Source organism: Lutra lutra, chromosome 16 (genome assembly GCF_902655055.1).
Source record: "Lutra lutra chromosome 16, mLutLut1.2, whole genome shotgun sequence".
NCBI lineage: Eukaryota > Metazoa > Chordata > Mammalia > Carnivora > Mustelidae > Lutra > Lutra lutra.
This window is the reverse complement of record NC_062293.1, coordinates 8,688,615-8,707,403: the sequence shown is the minus strand read 5'-3', so window position 1 is coordinate 8,707,403 and position 18,789 is coordinate 8,688,615. Positions and strand designations below refer to the sequence as shown.

Genomic DNA, 18,789 nt, shown 5'->3' with positions numbered 1-18,789 from the left:
ATAACACTGGGATGTTTTCAGCATTTTGTACCTTTTGGAAAGACAGTGGTAGTTGCACAGTGGCTGGAAATATCCATAATTATAACTCTATCTAGGGTCTGAGTTATGCTTAGTCATTATTACATTCACATGTGGTTATCATTTCCCTTAAGAGGTTGTTGGTATCATTGATTTGCATGTTATTAGTATGGTTCACAGACCCTGCTGTCCCTCTAAAAAGTCATTTGCCCAAAATCTACAAAGAAAGAAGGGACACAGATTAATGATTATTAGAGTTTAAGTCATGGTTTCTCTGTGTGTGGGTCTATTGGAGTCTGGTGTCTCTTGGTAAAAGTCACCTCTCCTTGAGCCCCAGTTCCATGTAATCACCAGAAAGACAGCATTTCACAGGGTGGCTTTCATGGTTACCATGACAGAACTTGATTAATGCTGTTTGAACAGGGCTACGGTAAGACACTGGAGTTTGTGACACTTAATTTAGAAATAATTTAATGATTCACACATTCACTAATGTCTTTTACCTTTCAAGGTTGCCTAGACCTCCTAGGTAAAGTATACAGGTGTGAGGACATTTCAAGGGCAGCCTGAAAGCAATGGAAAGCAAATTCAAACTGGGTTTTGGTCTTCTCTAAGATACTAAAATCGTTCTCAGTTTTTAGTCAGATGAGCATCACTGAGTAGCAACCATTTTCTTGGCCTACAGATAAGCTGGAATGTCAGAACAACTCTGGAGAGCAGGCCATTAACTCTGGCAAGTGATACTGACTGTTTCTACTCCAAATGTAGAAAATAGATACAAAAATTCTTCAGTTCCATTAGGAGCTTTGTGAGCCACCACAGTGAACTCAAAGTGACAATATGTCAAAAAATTCATTCACATAATGCTTGGTCTTAAAACACAAGATCATTACTCTGCAAAACTCCCAAGAAGAAATAGCTACAAAGATCACAAAATCAAACAGAGCAAAACATACTAATACTTTTCCATATGCACCGTGCAAATAGACATGAAAGCTTAACTTGGGGCTTCCTATTTTTCTTGGACAGCAGGAGAAATTTAGTTTTCTGTAGGAGTGTTAGAAAGGAGAAGAGCTGCTTCTCTTTCTAGTCTTGTTCCTGGATTCCTATTGGTTATAAAATCCCAGCTGTATTGTACATAAAAAGCATCATTACTTTTCTTAACACGTGTGCCACCAGTAACATAAACTATTTAGGGAGAAGAGACTGTGACCATCACACAGAAGTCCATATTTTAATTTCCAAATGACCAACTTTTTGTGAACAAAATAACGATAAGTTCTTCTTTTATTATCTGGAAACACACACATATTGGTTAACAGCTAAGTTTTGTTCTTCCAATCAGTTAGAATATTTCAAATTCCATAAAACAAAAATCAAATTAAACTAGTTAAACAATAAGCTGATAAACTTCATTATTTTATGTGTTAAGAAGTCCTCAGCTAAGGTAGATCCAGGACTGAACAATTCCGTGAATCAAAGATGCCATCAAAGACCAGTCACCTTCCATCTTGCTGTCCTACCATCTTCAGCATGCTGGCTTTGGTCTCAGCTTGTAGTATTTAGTGTTACAGTTTGGCTGCTAAGATTACAGCCATAACAAACAAACAGCAGTGACCTAAAGTGGAAGATGAGGCTTCTCTTCCTTGTCTTCTCTCTCTTTTTTTTTTTTAAATGTCTTCTCTTAATTGGCCATAAAACCCTTCCTTCAAGCACCTTAGCACACTTCCTTTCATTTCGTATTGGCCACAATTATATCAGATGCCCTTTCCTAAACAGTTCACAACAAGGGGGAAGTGGAAATGTTTATTGCACTTAATCAACAATATCTGCTACATTCTTTTAGATTGTTATATAGCTGGGCCTGTTTATATGAATAACAATGAAAGGGTTGGGGGGGCGTGGTAATTAGAACAATATTCAGGCCTTGAACTTAAAAATGGTGATACAGGAAAGAGAAATATTTAGAGTACAGTTAGTGTATATCTCTACATACACAAATATTTACATATGTGCAGTTGTCTATTAAAGATAATATTTTAAAAAGCACAAATAAAACATGTTAAATATTTAACTAGTAACTAAATATTTAACTAGTAACTGGAGTAACTTGAAACTTAAAATTTTTTTTAAAAAAAAGTGTTTTCCAGGGGATACAATGGCAGGAAAGTTGGTTTCTGGTTTTTATTGTGTTATGTTTGTTTGTTTGTGTGGTTTTTTTGATGTTTTGTTTTGTATTTGGGCCATTTTTTAATAAGATTTTTTGAGATCTTCACTACCTAGAACTTTGAAAGACCCAGGAGCATGAAAAGTATCTTGATATCCAAGTGCATTATTTTATCTCTCCATTATGTTTTCTTCACTTATCTTTATCACAACAATTCAGGACATGAGAGGGCACTGGGAGCTGCCCTGAAAATCACAGGCACCAAAGGCTGGCAAATAGAGAAAGTAAGAGACTGGCTTCTAAAAACAAAAAGAGAAGATTTATAGCCACTATCTAGCCAGACTGACTCAGGGCTTAGTTCGTTCAGCATCTAGCCCCAGTTGTTTGTGGTCAAGAAGAATGAACTGAAGACCACTTTCCTCGGCAGGCCATCCACAAAATGCTAAAAGACCTTGCCAGTCCTGACAAGGATTCTGAGAGGCACCCTCCTTTTCCCAAGAAGCACATCCCCAAGCATATCAGAACAATTTCACGGGCTGCAGATGAGCTGCTCTCATCTGCTAATGAGGTGCCTCACTACTGATTTCAAGGCACTGATTTTTCCTGTAGCAGTGACGGATCTCTGCAGGCCATCCCTCAACTTATGCGAAGAATGTGATTAACTCCTCAAATTCCTCCTAAAAAAAGTTGACACTTAGTGCTCTACATCTGGTTTTAGCAGTAAATCCCAGTTTGACTAGCCTTCAGAAGGGTTTTTTTTTTTATCAATCATTACCAGTATCACCAGTATCAAAATCTCCTCCTACAACTTTAAGAAGTTCACATCTTAAACAATCAAGTTTTATGCTACTAATCCAGCCTAAATCTTTTCTCCCTCTAAAAAATGGGCAAGTATAGTGATTTAAATGGACTTTAAGGGATGTTTAGTCAGGAAAAGCAAAACATACACACACACATATAAAATTATCTGTTCCAGTTCCTAACATAGACTATCTTTTCATAGGTCACTGTAGTTTTGCTTTGAAGTAAGTGTGGTAGAGAATGAAAAGTCATTATTTGTTAAAGTCCTAGAAGCTCTATTGGTGTTAATGAAATTTTTATATTTGGATATTAGTCTAAGGCCTGGTTCAGACTTCGGTTAGGCTGGGATAATGAGGCCTGTAATCCTATGGATCAATCTCCCAGGATTCCTAAAGATACTGGGGCCCTTCCCAGGAGCGCCCTACGCAAAAGCCGAGGCTTCATTATAGGCTGCTGAGGCCCTTCAACCACCAGGAAATTGGCACAGGTGGTCTGCGGTAGGTGGACTGGGAAGCTTGGAGCCTTGGACAACCTCCAGGGTGGTGAGGATAAGTCCCCCTACATTAGGTTCCACAGGGACTACCCCATAAACCATAGGCCTTATCTCCATCAGACCCTGGACAGACCTAGAACCAAGCCCTGGGAAGGGCTGGGAGTTGGGAGATGGAACAGTCACCTGGGAGAGAGCCAGTCACATTGCAGTCCATGTTTTTAGAGAGATATGCATAGATATAAATAGGGGACTTGGGTTAGAGCTGTTCCAGGAACCTAAGAAATGGATTTAATGACCTCTAGAACATCCACCCACCACAAATTCTGATGATTCCAACATGTGGCTCTCAAATTAGAAAATCTATTTTATTTTATGGATCCTGGGCTGGGAGTTTTCTCTTCATCATCAGGGAACAGAACCAAAAGCATTACACACACCTTATGTGTTTGCAAACACTAGATGGGAATGGATTCTCTCCATTTAAGGTTAGGAAAGAATAAAACAGAAAACTACCAAATGGGACCTAAGGCTAGGGAAATTCTAGAATAAGAGAAAATAAAAACTCATGAAAACCTGGGACAAGAATATACTTCTGAAAAAAATACAGTTCAGAAAATAGAAGATAATCCTTCATTGCATCCAGGAAGTGTCTTGTATCAAGCAAAGGTTAAAATACATAAGTAGCAAACTGGCTAGTATCAAAAGATTGGATGAAACAGAAAGACAAAAATAGTTAGCTACAAAGGCAATAAGCTGAAACAAAACAAACACAAAAGGAGATACAGGGAAGGACTGCATGACAATTAAAATTACAATGGCAAAATCTTCATGGTAGATTATCAAAGCAGTAATGGCATGCAAAAAGTTTCACTAACTTCAAAATAAACTTGATAAGCTCTTCCACAATAAAACTGGTGAGAAGACAGATGATAGTGACAGAATATCAGAGTTATTTTCAAGGGTGGAAAAAAATGCAAAATTTCAACACTATAAAGAAAGGCAATAATCAGGGTGCCTGGGTAGCTCAGTGGGGTAAGCCTCTGCCTTCAGCTCAGGTCATGGTCTCATGGTACTGGGATTGAGCCCCGCATCCATCGCATCGGGCTCTCTGCTCAGTGGGGAGCCTGCTTCCCTCTCACTCTGCCTGCCTCTCTGCCTACTTGTGATCTCTGTCAAATAAATAAATAAAGTTTTAAAAAAGAAAAGAAAAGCAATAACCAAATCCGTAATTACGGAAAGCTTTCTGGAACACAAAGCTAAACACCTTAAAATAGAGATTAAACAGATTCAATCTGTTTTGAATAATATTAATGGAAATAAATCCACAGATGGATAAATTCCAATAAAATTTCTAAACTATGAAGAAAAATGCAATTTCACAAAAGATCCTGCCGATAGCAACCAAAACCTCAGATAAGATGCCTGTAAAGAAATAAAAATCCTCAAGAAGATGAATATTGCCAAACCATTCTTATTAGGAGTTGTCAAGTATCACAAAGAACCAACATTTCCACTTGTTCTTGGATTATATAGATTAGTTTTCACATTTCAGCAAACAGCCAATTCTCTATTTCCTTTCAACACTACAGACTTGACATTGGGTCCATGACAAAACTCTCTCCAACAATTCTGAGCTGATAACCAGTTAGATTAGCTGATGGCTAACCTCCAAATAATAGCTCTTCACTTCAGTTTTATTTTATTTGGATTTGGTTTTCATACATCAAAACATCATGGATCCAAAGTTTCCCTTGTGGGTCACAGGTCACAAGATCCAGGATGCAATGGTGGGAATTTCCTCACACTGTTACGAATTAGCTACAGACCACATATTTAAGAGAAATAAAAACCAGAAAGGGCAGGAATTTCTATTGAGCTTCAGGCAGGGAAGCACTGGATACTTTATGTACTATCCTCTGTAAGAGCTATAGTTTGAAATGTAGCCCTGTTTGAATAATGACTCTGTAAAGTTTCATTCTATCTGAAAGAAATAGAGTTCAGAATATTTTGCATTGTTTTAGTAGGAGAAAGGACCAAGACAATTAAATCATCCAAAAATCTGTAAGTAGAATTCATCACTAAAATAGGAGATATGTATGTACACATTGTATGACAAGAGCTAAAGAAAGAGAAAATTATAATAAAAAACTATTAAACTTTGCTGAAGATTGGATTATACCAAGAATGATGAAACACCATTGGACCTGGTAATTAGCAGGCCATTCATAACTACCTAAATCTGTAGATTTCTAACAAGGGAAGTATCAGCACTTGGAGGTAAAGCTATTTTGCAAAAGTACCAGCTACAGACTTCTCGATTATGCAGTTTGATGCTAATAAACAGGTAAGAGATGGGACAGTAGCTTAAGGCGATATTGTAGTAAAAAGTTTAGAAAAAAAAATCAGAACTAAGAAAACATTTAGCATGTATACAGCTAGAGAAGGCTTTGGAAAGAAAAAGTTTAAATAATGGTAAGTCTGAATGTGAATGAAACAAGGCACCATGTGATTACTAAAGACTTGATCAAAACAAATGAAGGGAAAAAAATGAAGGGCTGTGTTTTAGCAAAGGAAGAATATTTATTTTAAGATAGCGACAAAGTAAGAGAAGATGAACAAAGATACAGAAAATGCTGAGAATAGAGGAGTTGAAGACTATTCCATCAAACTGGCCACAGATCTTCTGCCTTTTGTTAACACTGAGTATTAATCCATATGCTGAAATTGAAGAGCTATGGATTAGACAGCAACTTAAAGATATGAAAATTGTTTAAATCATCACAGAATAGGGACACCTAGCTGGCTCAGTCAGTTAAGCATCTGACTCTTGATTTCAGCTCAGGTGCTGAACTTGGGGTTGTGAGATTGAGCCCCCTGTCAGGCTCTGGCGCTCAGCTCCAAGTCTGCTTGTCCCTCTCCCTCTGCTCCTTCCCCTCCACTCGTGCTTTCTCTCCATCTTCCGCTATCTCTTAGATAAGTAAAATCTTTTTTAAGAATCATCACAGAATAACTTGTCAACTAGAGATGAATAATGAGCACTTTATGACTTACCTGAAATTGTACAGAATTAATCTTCCTTGTACTGAATTAACATGATTTTATGACATTACCCATGACAAACCACAAAGCAGGAAGAAAGCGTGTGCAGTAGAACTTCCCATAGATATGGGATATGGGATTAGTAAGGCAATAACAGAGAAATTCAAGAAGAAAGTTCTCAGGGACTCTGAAGAGGGTCAGAATTTTCATGACATGATGGGCCTCATGATTCCAAATGATAAAGGAGGTTCATGGAGCTACAAGGAAGGAGACATTCAGGGAAGACCTCAGGAGACTAGGTAGTGGACTGGACGCAGCAGGGACAATGAGTGCCCACTGAATACCCCCAGGGTTCCATGCATCTCTCAGCTTCCACCACACAGCCCTTCCAGGGCCAGGTGATAAGCTCAATTCAATAGACTCTAAGCAGAAATGAAGTGCATCTCTTACAGGACAAGTCAGTGAAAAAGTGACTGTGCCTCCTCCATCCTATTCTACCACTATTAGACCTTCAAAGCCATGCATTCAGCAGGATGACAATGTCACAAGTTAAAGGAGCCTGGACCCCAGATGGAGGCCCTGCTAATTCACACTGGATTTGTCTGAATGAGAAACTCCACTGAGATCTGTAGTGTTATGCTGCTGAGATTTAATTACTCTGAGGACAAACAGAATGTCCAGCATGAGAGAGAGCATGGAAATATGAATGGAAAGGAGCTCATGTTCTGAGAGATTTTCACATTCTGAGACCTTTCACATGGCCACACTTGAGGATGGCTCATGGAGAGAAAAAAACAGCCATCACTGGACCTATGAAAATAAAGGAAGAGTGACCTCAGAATGCCATAAAGGCAAGAAGGATTTTTTTTTTAAGATGTGTTTATGTTAGAGAAAGAGGGAGTGCACACAAGTAGGGAAGCAGAGAGAGATGGAGAGAGACTCTGAAGCCAACTCCATGCTCAACATGGAGCCCAACATGGGGCTCGAACCCAGGACCCCAAGATCATAACCTGAGCTGAAACCAACAGTTGGATGCCTAACTGACTGCACCACCCAGGTGCCCAAGGATGATTTTAATGGTTATAATTAAGAGCAAGATGGACCTGCTCTGAAGTTACAAAGGAAGATACAGTCCTCAAAGTTGGAAGATTGCAGTATCGATATGGCAGAATTCTAAAAAAAAAAAAAAAGACAAAGAAAGATAGGACAATTGTTTGGAAGTTTCCTGGAGCCTAAATCCACCAATCCCTAGTCCTGCCCAGTGAATTCAAAGTGGGAGAGGAAGGAACAGTAATGGAGAGTAATGGACAGTAATGGAAGAAAGAAATAGAAGCATTAGTCATCCTGGAAACTTTTTAGCATTCTGATGCACATGCACACCAAAGACCCGTGTCCCCAGTCTGTACACATCATGACCCAGATGGGTCAAGAGTGACTCAGCAAGATAAGTGAATTAATCCTAATGTCTAGGAAAGACCTACAGAGCTCTGAAAATTCACTACACTAACTGGCTTCCCTCCAGTGACCCATCTTTGCTTTTCTAGACTTAACTACTTAGGATACTAAATTTTATTCTCATCTCTATTTCTAGAAAAGACCTTTTTACTTACCTTATTGCAGCCCTAATTGTCTGAACTACCTGGACATGTCTGCGAATGTTTTAATGTTCTGTAACAAGTTAGCAGCAATCCACGATGACGACGACGAAGGAGAAGGAGGGGAGAAAGAGGAAGAGGAGGAGGAGCAGCAGGAGAAGGCAGCAGAAAGTAGAGAAAAGAAAAGGGGGAGGGGAGTACATTCTCAAATAGCACACGTAGTAATGTATTCCTACATTTTCCCCTCAGTCAGAAACCTATTCCTACATCAGGAAGGTCCCATTCACCCTAGTGCAATGTAGTTAGCCAATATGCAAAGAGAGCAGGCAAGACTAAATGTTTAAAACAGGAATTCTTACCCTGAAGTCTGTAAATCATTTAAAATCAGCTCAAGGCTCTGGGAATTGGTACTCCCCAGTCCACCTCCAGTAAGAACTCCTATAGCTCTCATCTGAGAGTTTAAGGGTCCTGTGGTCTAAAAACAGTTAAAAATAACTTGTCCCCAAAAACAGCATGGGCAATGATCACTTAAAAAAGAATTGTTGCATAAAAATATCTAAGATGTAGTTGACGATCAATCTTTCTATTTCCCAAAGTACACATAATTAATTCATTAATAATAAAGTAAGAAGCCACAAAGAATTGAGCAAGGATTTCTCCTTAAAGATAGAGCCAACCCATAGCCATACCTCAGTCTCCCCACATAAACTCTTTAATGCCTAGGGACCTGTTCTTTTGTTCTGGAATATCCTTATCCATCCTGGTCATCTCTCTGGTTATTCCCCTCACTGAGGGAATTTTGGTAGCATAAAAGATAAATGTTATAAACCCTGACAAAGTAAAAATACTATAGACCACAAAAATGGGGAGGCAGCAAAACCGTAGGAGAAAGTACAAGAATGTTAATCTCCTATTACATAGCACTTAATTGATTTAAAAAATTTTATTTTATTTTTTTATTAACATATAATATTATTTGCCCCAGGAGTACAGGTCTATGAATCGTCAGGGTTACACATTTCACAGCACCCACCACAGCACACAGCCTCCCCAGTGTCCATAACCCAGCCACCCTGTCCCTCCCCTAAAAGCATATAGATTTTAACTCTGGAATATTTTCATCATCATTTTTCTTAATCTTTCTTACACCAATGATTCACAATCTTGCGTGCCCACTAGAATTACCGGAGAGCTTTAAGAAACACTAATACTTGAATCCCATCCCTTGAGATTCTGATTTAATTGCTCTTGGGTCCTTTAGATTTTTAAAAGCTTTTCAGCAGATCCCAGTGTGTGGTCAAGGTTGAAAACTTCTGCCATAGAGGAGTGCTCTAAGAACTCATCTCACTGGTCTTTATGAAACATTTATCCGTAGCCTGGAAATTCGTTCCACTTTACTTCAGTTTTTCCATTAAATTCAAGGAAAATTAAAGGTAATTCATGAAGATGCCTTCTACATAGTAAGATTCCTGCTTTCTTTATATCTCTCTGTTATCCTTCCACCCATGTGTGTCAGTAGAGAGAATTGTCAGGAGCATATGTGAACATTAATACTGGATTTGAGTAAATTGGTTTTTGTCTGTTTTGACTACTCTTTTTGTTTGGAATTTGTATCAGAAGCATGAGTCACATTTTTTTAAAACAATAAAATAACTACTCATAGGAATAAATTGTTTAAATAAAGCTTACTAAAATTAAAAGCAGTTAGGCAAATAAAAATGTCAAATTAAAACTGGAGATTCCATGCATATTTCTAGTTCATAGGACAGCTGATTTAATTCTTGAAAGTGGAAATGGAAATCCGGGCTTGTCAGGACTTATTTTATGGCTATGGGCAAGTCTGTCTCTGTTAACCTTTCACTGGAGGGTGAGGGTGACAGGACAAATAGTAAGTTTAATCTGCCAGAGAATGAATAATGTTGATTTTCACATATGTGGACAGAGTATTTCGGAGTACTAACTACACAACAAAAATAGGGCTTCATAATTTCTGTAAGACAGTCTAGAGAAGATGTGTCATTTGACTAGAGAAAGAAGGCTGTCGTTGTCTAGTTAATGTTTAAGTTTGTTCTTGAAATAACTGATTTGTCCCTATTCCCCTTTTCCTCGAGTTTAAATTTGGTGTACCCTTCTGGAAAGAAAAATAAATCCATCTCCCAGCACTGACCTATATAAATCAAAGTCAAATATACATACATACATATACACAGATATATTTACATATCCATGTATATTTACATATCCATATATATTTATTTACATTATGCCCAAGCAAATATATGCAATTGCAAATAAAGAGAATATCCAGAGATGTATAAGGGATACTGGTTCAAAGAGGACATACAGTGGAGAGATTATTTAACAAGCTAAAAATCAGGAGTTTTAATTTCAGTTCTACTGACATTTTGAGCCAAATAACTCTTCACCGTGGAGACTGTCCTGTGCATTGTAAGACGTTGAGCAGCATTCCTGGCTTTAACCCACTAGATGCCAACAGCAACCTCTCCCACCCCCCAAACACACAGTTGTGACAACCAAAAAAATGTCACAGACATCTTCAGATGTTCCCTGGGGAGCAAAACTGCTAAATTTTAATTTAGCTAAATTCTAATTCTAAATTCTAAATTTTAATTTAGCTGAATTCTAACATGAAAAATCTTAAAAGATACACGGTGTTTGCTAAGGAGGTAGAAAGAATGGGAAAATTTAAAACAGACTTTCCAGAATCAAAGTACAGCTTGTGATGGGGAGCCTGGCTGGCTGCCTCAGTTGCCTGGGGCCTCAGTTGATGGAGCATGCAACTCTTGATCTTGAGGTTGTGAGTTCAAGCCACAATGGGTGTAGAGATTACTTAAATAAATTTTTTTTAATTAAAAACACACACACAAAGTACAGTTTATGAGAAACTTAAGAAATTTTATTTCACTTTTTGTTTCTTACCTTTCATGTTTTGTCTCTTGTGATAAAGCTCTCAATACCCTATGACTAGTCATGTGGTATACGGTGACTATGTATATATATTCATACATATATGAATACACACACACACACAGAGACTAAGTAGACAAAAAAAAATTGGTCAAAGGTCACACCCAGCAAACTCTCTGAGAAACCATGTTGTATAGACTTCCAAGAGATGATACTCTCAAGATTTTACTCTCTCTCTATTCCCCCCTCAGAGAAAAGAATCCGCTATGACTTTGATTCTGTGGAATTAATTGAGCCTGGACATCTAGCTACCTAGTCACTGTTGTAATTCTCTCTCTGAGGGCCCTCCTCTTCTTCTCGCACAGATTACGTAGAAGTGCTGCCTGAACATCTCAACTGTCCACTTGAGACTGGCCCATTTAGCTTATGTTCTCTTCTCTGCACCCTAATATTTTCTGCACTGAAGGGATTCAAGTTTGAACTTAGCAAGATCAAAGACAGCCCAGAGATCACATTCTGCAATCCAATTTAGCAGAGTATCATAAGCTGGAATTCAGAAGTGAGCAAGGCCAACAGTGACATGGTACTTTTCCAGTCACTAGTGTCCTTCACACACATCCACAGATTAGAAAGCTTGTGGTGGACAGTGGCTGTGGTTTAGCAAGCAGTTCTGCTATACCTAAGACCCTTGACAAAAGGCCATGTAAATACTATTGTTAAGAACCCCAAAGCTTTTGTTTAACCACGAAAACATGGCAAGCGTGAGTTATCGTTTTTACAACAATAGGTTAGGACTATGTTGACATATTTACTAAAAAAAAACCCAAAAAACAACAAACAAAAACACGAATGTTGAATGTGGTAATATGTGCAAACCTTGAATATATTACATTCTTTCTACGAGAAATCACATAATCAATTTTCACAGGAAGAAAGAGGCCAAGAAGCTCAATTTGGCATCATGTCACGCATCCCTCTTTGTGGGATCAGTTCTTGGGGCCAAAGAGCTCCCCCTGGGGTCAGGGTTGATGCACCTTGACTTTGGTGATGTAGACACAGCAAGCCAGATTCAAGACTAAACATGCAGACAGTGTAACAATTTTCAACAATTTGGGCAGCGAAGGGACCAGGCATCTCCTCACAGACATTCAGCGTTACTCATACCAGTAAGAAGAAAAAGGGTAAGCATCCCTGTGGGTCGTGAAGGATGTCCTCCAACTGTCTGCTGGCAGGAAACAGACACAAAGTAGAAGGCTGACAGGGAGTCTGATCTTTCTCCCAGTTCCCTCTCAACCTTTACTCCCATTCTGGTTTCTTTTGCTTCTTTTCCACAAAGACTAAGATCAAGTTCTGGTTTATCAGGACCTCTTCTACCCTTTATTCTCTCAATTCCTTAAGGCATGTAGGCTGTGACCACAAATACTCTTAAGTGTCAAAGGAAACTACAAAGATGTACGAATGTTAACCCCTGGTAAAGCTGAAACATGTAATTATCCTGTTGTCAGACTTCAAAAATGATTTCTAGTTTATTACATTTTCTTTACTCCTAATTTATTGCTATCAGTTTCAGGATGTGATTTTTTTTTTTTTTTTTTTTTTTTGCTTCTTCCTTTTGTTCTGTTGACTGCCAATCAGAGGGTGAATGCAACTCTAAGAGATGCACAGCGTTCTAATTAAACAATAGGATTCACACATTTCCTCCTTGCATGACAAATTAAAGAAAATACAATGCTTTTAATTGCCCATGCTGGTTTTTTTTTAATTCTTTTATTAATTAAAACATGTAAATGGTGATGTAATCAAGACTGAGAGACCTGGTCTTGCCAAGAAGAAGTATTTGTGAGACTTGACTCTGAGAATTTAAAGATTCTCTCTAAAGCCAAGACTGAGGTTGGAGGAACAGAACCAAAAAGAATGCTTAAGTGAGGCCAAACTAGCAACTAGATATCTGAACAAGGAAAGCTACAAAGCTGCAAATTCACTTCTTGGGTCGTCTTTCTTTCCATCTTTTGCCCACACTAAGACTTGCATGATTTCCCAATTTCAGTCTAGTTAAACATAAGTTGATTATGTGATTATGTGATCCCTCACATCTTGATTATGTGAGGGAGAAAAACAAAAAAAACAATAATAAAAAAAGTAGTATGTTCTGGTCGCATCACCTAGGTTTTTCCTTAATTCCTGAAAAGAAAGTATTTTTTTCTGGAAAAACTTTAGGTGAATAAATCACGTCATCAACAGAAAAATCTCTCTTTAAGAAAGAAGGTTCAATAAGAGAGACAAATGACATACAAACCTGTAGGGTAACTGAAGTTCCCTAGGCTTGTAGCTCTTCACACAGAAAAGGGGTACTTTCTGATTCCTCTGGAATTTCAGGTAGCTTTATGGGTTTCATGTTCCTCTCTTTGTGTATCTTTTCTTTTTCTGGCGTTATTGTGTGGACTTGGTCCAGACATTAGGAGACACTTAAAATATGATGTGAAAGGACTATTGCAAATAAAAGTCAGCAGCTGGGAGGAGAATGAAGGGTTAATGGGTAACATATACCACTGCTTTCAAAGGAAAGGAAAGGACTGGAGATCTGTGCATCAGAAGCAGCATCTCAGTGGCTATCCTGCAGAGAGCTAAATAGCCATAGAGTACACATGCTTAAAAGCAGAGTCTCCTTTTAATATGCTGAATGCCTCTAATGTTAAAGTATCCATTTCTCTCAACACCATTCACATATTTTATGCCTAAACATATAAATGTCATAAGGCTTATATATACAACACCCAGGATTCAGTGCCCCACATGGATGAGATGATCTGATATGACACAGGGCCCACTTGTTGCTGTGTTAAATAAAGAAATCACCTTGAGGACTAAACATCAATTTCTATGAGAGACCAAGGTATGGAAGATTATGTGTTTGTCTCCTAGTTTCTTATTTTGTATCTGTATGGCTCCTTTGTAATAAACATGGTAAATAAGAAAACGACATACTCATCTATTTGAAGAAAATTATAAGAGAAGACAGACTTGACACGGTTGACTTGCAAACGCATGTGACTCTACAATAGGAGGTAGAGCTCTGATAAGTTCAGGCTGCCGCTGTTGTCCCCTTTTCCCTAACAGAAGTTGCCATACCATCAGAGAGATACATGATACCTCAGGGTAACAGTCTTCATCTTGCAATTTAGTTTAACTGCTAATGAAAAATATCATTTGTGGACATTGAAGCTGGTTATGTGAAACAGAAATAGGCAATGGCCAAGAATACTTAACAAAAATCCTTGACCAGGACTTCTTTCTGAAATTCAGATAGGAATCGTTGATTTCCTTCACCCAATTGTCAAAGCTGGTTAAGCATTTTTCTGTAAGATTTTTGCCTCTGGGTCAGGTGCTGGAGCTTAAAATTGAGTGGGTAATTGGGCCAGGACAATGGCTGTAAACTGGGGAAGACTGAGGTCAGATGAGAAACCACTAGCATGAACTGGGATCTCATGAGGACAGACTGCAAACCAGGTCAGTTCTGCTACCTCTGACCTTGGTGCTGAGGTTATCCTGTAAAAGTCAGGGCCCTTCATTACAAAGCTAAATACATAATCCAGGTTGAGAAGTTGGAGAAGCTAAAAGAGGATCCAGGGAAAGGCCGAGTACGTTCAGGTCCTTCTGATGCTTCACACCAATAAGGTAAGCCAGCAAGTCAGCAACAACATACATGAATACAAAATGCTGCTTCTTCCTTTCCATCCTCCAAATCTTCCAAGAATCTCCCTTGTGGTCCACCCTAACCAGAATCATACAAAAACACAGGGCTGCCAGATAAAATACAGAATACAGACACCAAATTAAATTCAGATAAACAGATTTTTTTTTGTATGTCTCAAATATTGCATGGGACATGTTCCCATTAGATAGATAGAGAGAGAGAGAGAGAGAGTCATTGTTTATACAAAATTCAAATGTAACTGAGTGCCCTATAATTTTTATTTGCTTAATCCGGTTTTCCTAAAAGAAAGGGAATTCTGGGAAATGTAGTTCAACCCAACCAAGCAGATACATTACAAACCCATTATATCATGTATTAGGAGATTTATAAACTGCGATTATATTGGCCACAGGTGCTCTCAACTCTGCATCATTTAGCTCTGCCAGGAATATAAGGTAAAATATAACAAAACATGTCTGGCCATGTCTCTTTTCAAAGGAGATGTGGATATATAGTCACAGTAAACATAAGTCACATGCCCAGTAAAGGTTCTCGTCTTTCAGAAAGCTTTCCCCTTGAAAGACTGATTTTCACTCAGGGAAAACAAAATTACCAGCGGAGCTTGTTCAAGAGTGTAGATGTCTGGGCCTGACCCCTAAGACCCAACGAATGCGAATCTTTAGGGTTGAGAACAAAGCCTGTGTTGTTGTTGCTATTGTTTTTCCAAGACTGTAATAGGCTGTCTAAGTGTGCACTCTTAATTAAGAATCCCTGCTGTAGAGGGATAACTGTAAGTACATTCATGGTGGAATCTTAGTTCATACTAGGTTGCTACATTACATTATTTTCCCCAACCCCCACAGAAAATTCCTGATAACACCGACATTAAATACCTTTAAAATGCCCTACCTGTGCATTGTGCCTCTGACTGCTGCTAAGTCTGGGTGTTGTGGCTGATGTGTCTAATCATTTACCACTTACACTCTGGCACACTGGGCATTATCTCTGCCATACTGCACGGTGCCCTGAAGCTGGAAGCCATGCAGGACTCTTTTCTGCCTCTTCGACAGCACACAGAAGTCATATGAAACATCCGAAGTACTCATCATACGTTGAATGAATCAAAATGTATCCCCATTCCTCGGTTGCTCCTTATTTTGGCCTTTTGTTAGTCTTTATTCAGAAATGAGAAAATAATACTGTGTGCCCATTATAAATCGGGCTCTGTTGTAAATTCTTTACACTACTAACTAAATCTCCAAAACATTTTTATGAGATATATGGCTGACAAAACAGATGCAGACAAAGACTAATGTGCTGGCTCTCCATCACATGTCTAATAGTGAAGGATCAGGACTAAGTCCAGATTCGTCCTCTGAACTTCCCAGCTAAAGTCATCCCTGGAGAGCTGTAGACAGGACAGCACTGCATTAGGTCACATTCTTATGACTTCAGTAAGAGTGAACCTAGACTAAGACCTGAAACTATTATTACACTCAACTTTCTCCCCCCTGCATGTACGCCATTCTCCCAGGGAAGTATGCCTTCTGTGGTACAACAGGGAAAAAGGTCTAAAATTCACATCTCATGGGGTGAGTCATAAATCAAATATTTGGCTCCTGTAGTCTAATTACATCAATGTACAGAAAGATAACATGATTCATCTGAAATCACAGGTCAGAGGGAGGCAGATCTGGAATTAGGACCCACCGGTTCTATTTTGTAGTCAGGTGCTTGTCACTATCCTTCACTGAGGGGTTGTGATGCTTTGGTCACGGTTTAGCTTAAGAACCACACAAGGCAGAGCGTCACACCACCTCCACACAAGCACCCTCCCTCAAAGTGCCTTTCCCTTCTTCCCTGAAATGACTCTCTTTTAGCTCACTAGTTTAGAACCTACAGTCTCAGAGGGTAAGGATACAAGTGTCCCAAACATCAGATTGAAGAAGACTGACAGAGAGAGGAAACTTCAAGGAAGAGGACGCAGGAGGCCCCCCACACCACGCTCCTCCTTTGGGTAAACCAGAGGAGCAGCTGCTGTAATCTTCCCTAGGAACACCAACATGGTGCCCCTGGCCTAACACATATAATCAGGGAACTTCACAAGATAGGGACTTCAGGCCATCCCAGACCCCAGGAATCAAGACATATTCAGAGGTTGTGCCTTTGACTTTCCTTACTAACTACTGCCCCCTCCTTTTATTCAAAAAAGCAGTAACTGCACAAAGACAAGTTCAGAGTGGGAACCGCAAAACAGAAAACATAGACATAAAAACCAAACAGTGAGATAGGGTAGGGAAAGAGGTTATTTAAGGAGATAAGCAAAAGGATTCAGGATTCCCTGCAATAAATAAATTAAAGAGCATTAAACACATGCATGCCCTTTACAGAACCAAAATGATCAGAGCACATTTATTTTCTCAGTGTTATTTAACCAGGTTGGAAAACAAAACCCTGAAATTAATGCCGAGATAACAGAGATGGGAATAGAACTTTCCCCCCTAATAATTATCTTACTATCTGTCCATCTTAGGTCAACAAACATTCTATGACTGACAGGTTAAAATGTTTAGGTTAGTCTGAGCTCACATAAACCATTTTAAGTTTTCTAGGATGGGAGAATGTTATAAAACAAACATGTAATATACCCTCCATCTTCCTACTTTCAAATCGTCTTCCCGCCTGCCCTCCTGTCTTTTGGGGGAGTATGTCCATCCACAAAGCATTTCAGTCATTACCAGGGTTATCACCATGCTGGTGAGCACAAGTCACAGTAAGACCTAACAAAATACTGGCTTCTCCTAAATAAAAGGAGACGAAGTACCCAGGAAAACCTAATTGGCTTTCATGTATATGACAGAAGAAAAAAAAATAAGTGAATTTAAAAAACTATCACTGTTACTCTTCTGAACCCTTTTACAAATTCTGGGTCTCCCAGATGTCTTGAGCCTTTGCGTAGAGAATCAGGGTAATGGATGAGGAGATCATTGAGAGGAACCCAGACCTGTTGCTTAATTCATAGTGAGAAGAGAAAAGAATCACTTGTAAAAAAGAACACTCCATCTGGAAGGTCACAGGAAGACAGAGAAGGGGGAAAAAGGAGCTTTAGGGAGATTTCTTTTGGAAATGTGAGAGGGAATTCGGTTGGTGGGCAGGGAGTATCTGTGAGGTGAAGAGTGGGACATTTTAGAAAATCCTGGTGTGTGCAGTAAGTGGAATAAAAATATACCTATTTTTTATGGATATCAGTAAAGTCAAAAATGTCTTTCCAGTGAACATCAGTTTTGGACTGGTGTTTATTTGCATGGGGCACTGTGTGAAACAGAACAGGAGGCACCCAGATTTTGTGGATTACAGGTATTTTATGGTCTGCTTCAAATATTCCCTTAGCTTATCATGTGTGTACCCCTTGCCCTCAATGACACCCTTCTGTGAGGGAAAATAAAAATTCATTGTGAGGATGATTACAAGTAGACAGCACAAAGACTCCAATAGCAAATTATTTAAAATCCCAAAGGCCATGTGGTAGAAAAATGCTGGTACAGCAAGTGAAAATGCAGGTCCTAGAATATACAGCTACTGGAAAATGTGAAGTAACATCCATTTATCCATTAAGTAAATAGACTTCATGTGCCCTCTATTCATCTGGCCCGCCACTATGAAATGTGATTACAGCACTGAATAAAAAAGACAAAACTTCTTTGTTTGTGGCACTTTCGAGTAGGGAGAGAGACAGGCCCTCCATACACAAGTAAGTATATTGTACAGAATATCGCTACAGGTTAAGTGATTTAAAAAATATAATAAGTCAACAAAGGGGTTTAAGAACTGTCAAGGGTAAGGATGGTGTTCATAATTTAAATAGGACAGTCAGGACCTCATTAATTTGAAGGAACTTAAGAGTATGAAGCACTTGAGTATCTGGATGGAAAACATTCTAGGCAGGAAGAAAGTGCAAAGACCCTGGGGTGAGCCTGACAGACATTCCTGAGGAACCTACAGTTTATAGAATATTTTATAATATTCAGAGTTCTGTTTCTTCATGTAGTCCCAA

At 38.9% G+C, this 18,789-nt stretch overlaps 1 long non-coding RNA gene across 3 annotated transcripts in view; it reads right to left on the bottom strand.

The window, feature by feature from the left end:
• The window catches only part of LOC125087865 (uncharacterized), a 108,822-nt gene that overhangs the window by 70,881 nt on the left and 19,152 nt on the right, over positions 1–18,789 (bottom strand). Inside the window, exon 5 of one of the 3 annotated variants that reach the window (XR_007123529.1) lies at positions 13,948–14,841. The exons of 1 other annotated variant lie outside the window; for it this stretch is intronic. This is a non-coding gene — a long non-coding RNA (uncharacterized LOC125087865). Of the gene's footprint in view, positions 1–13,947; positions 14,842–18,789 lie in introns of those variants that run through there. One more of the 3 variants, XR_007123530.1, reaches the window with a different exon arrangement.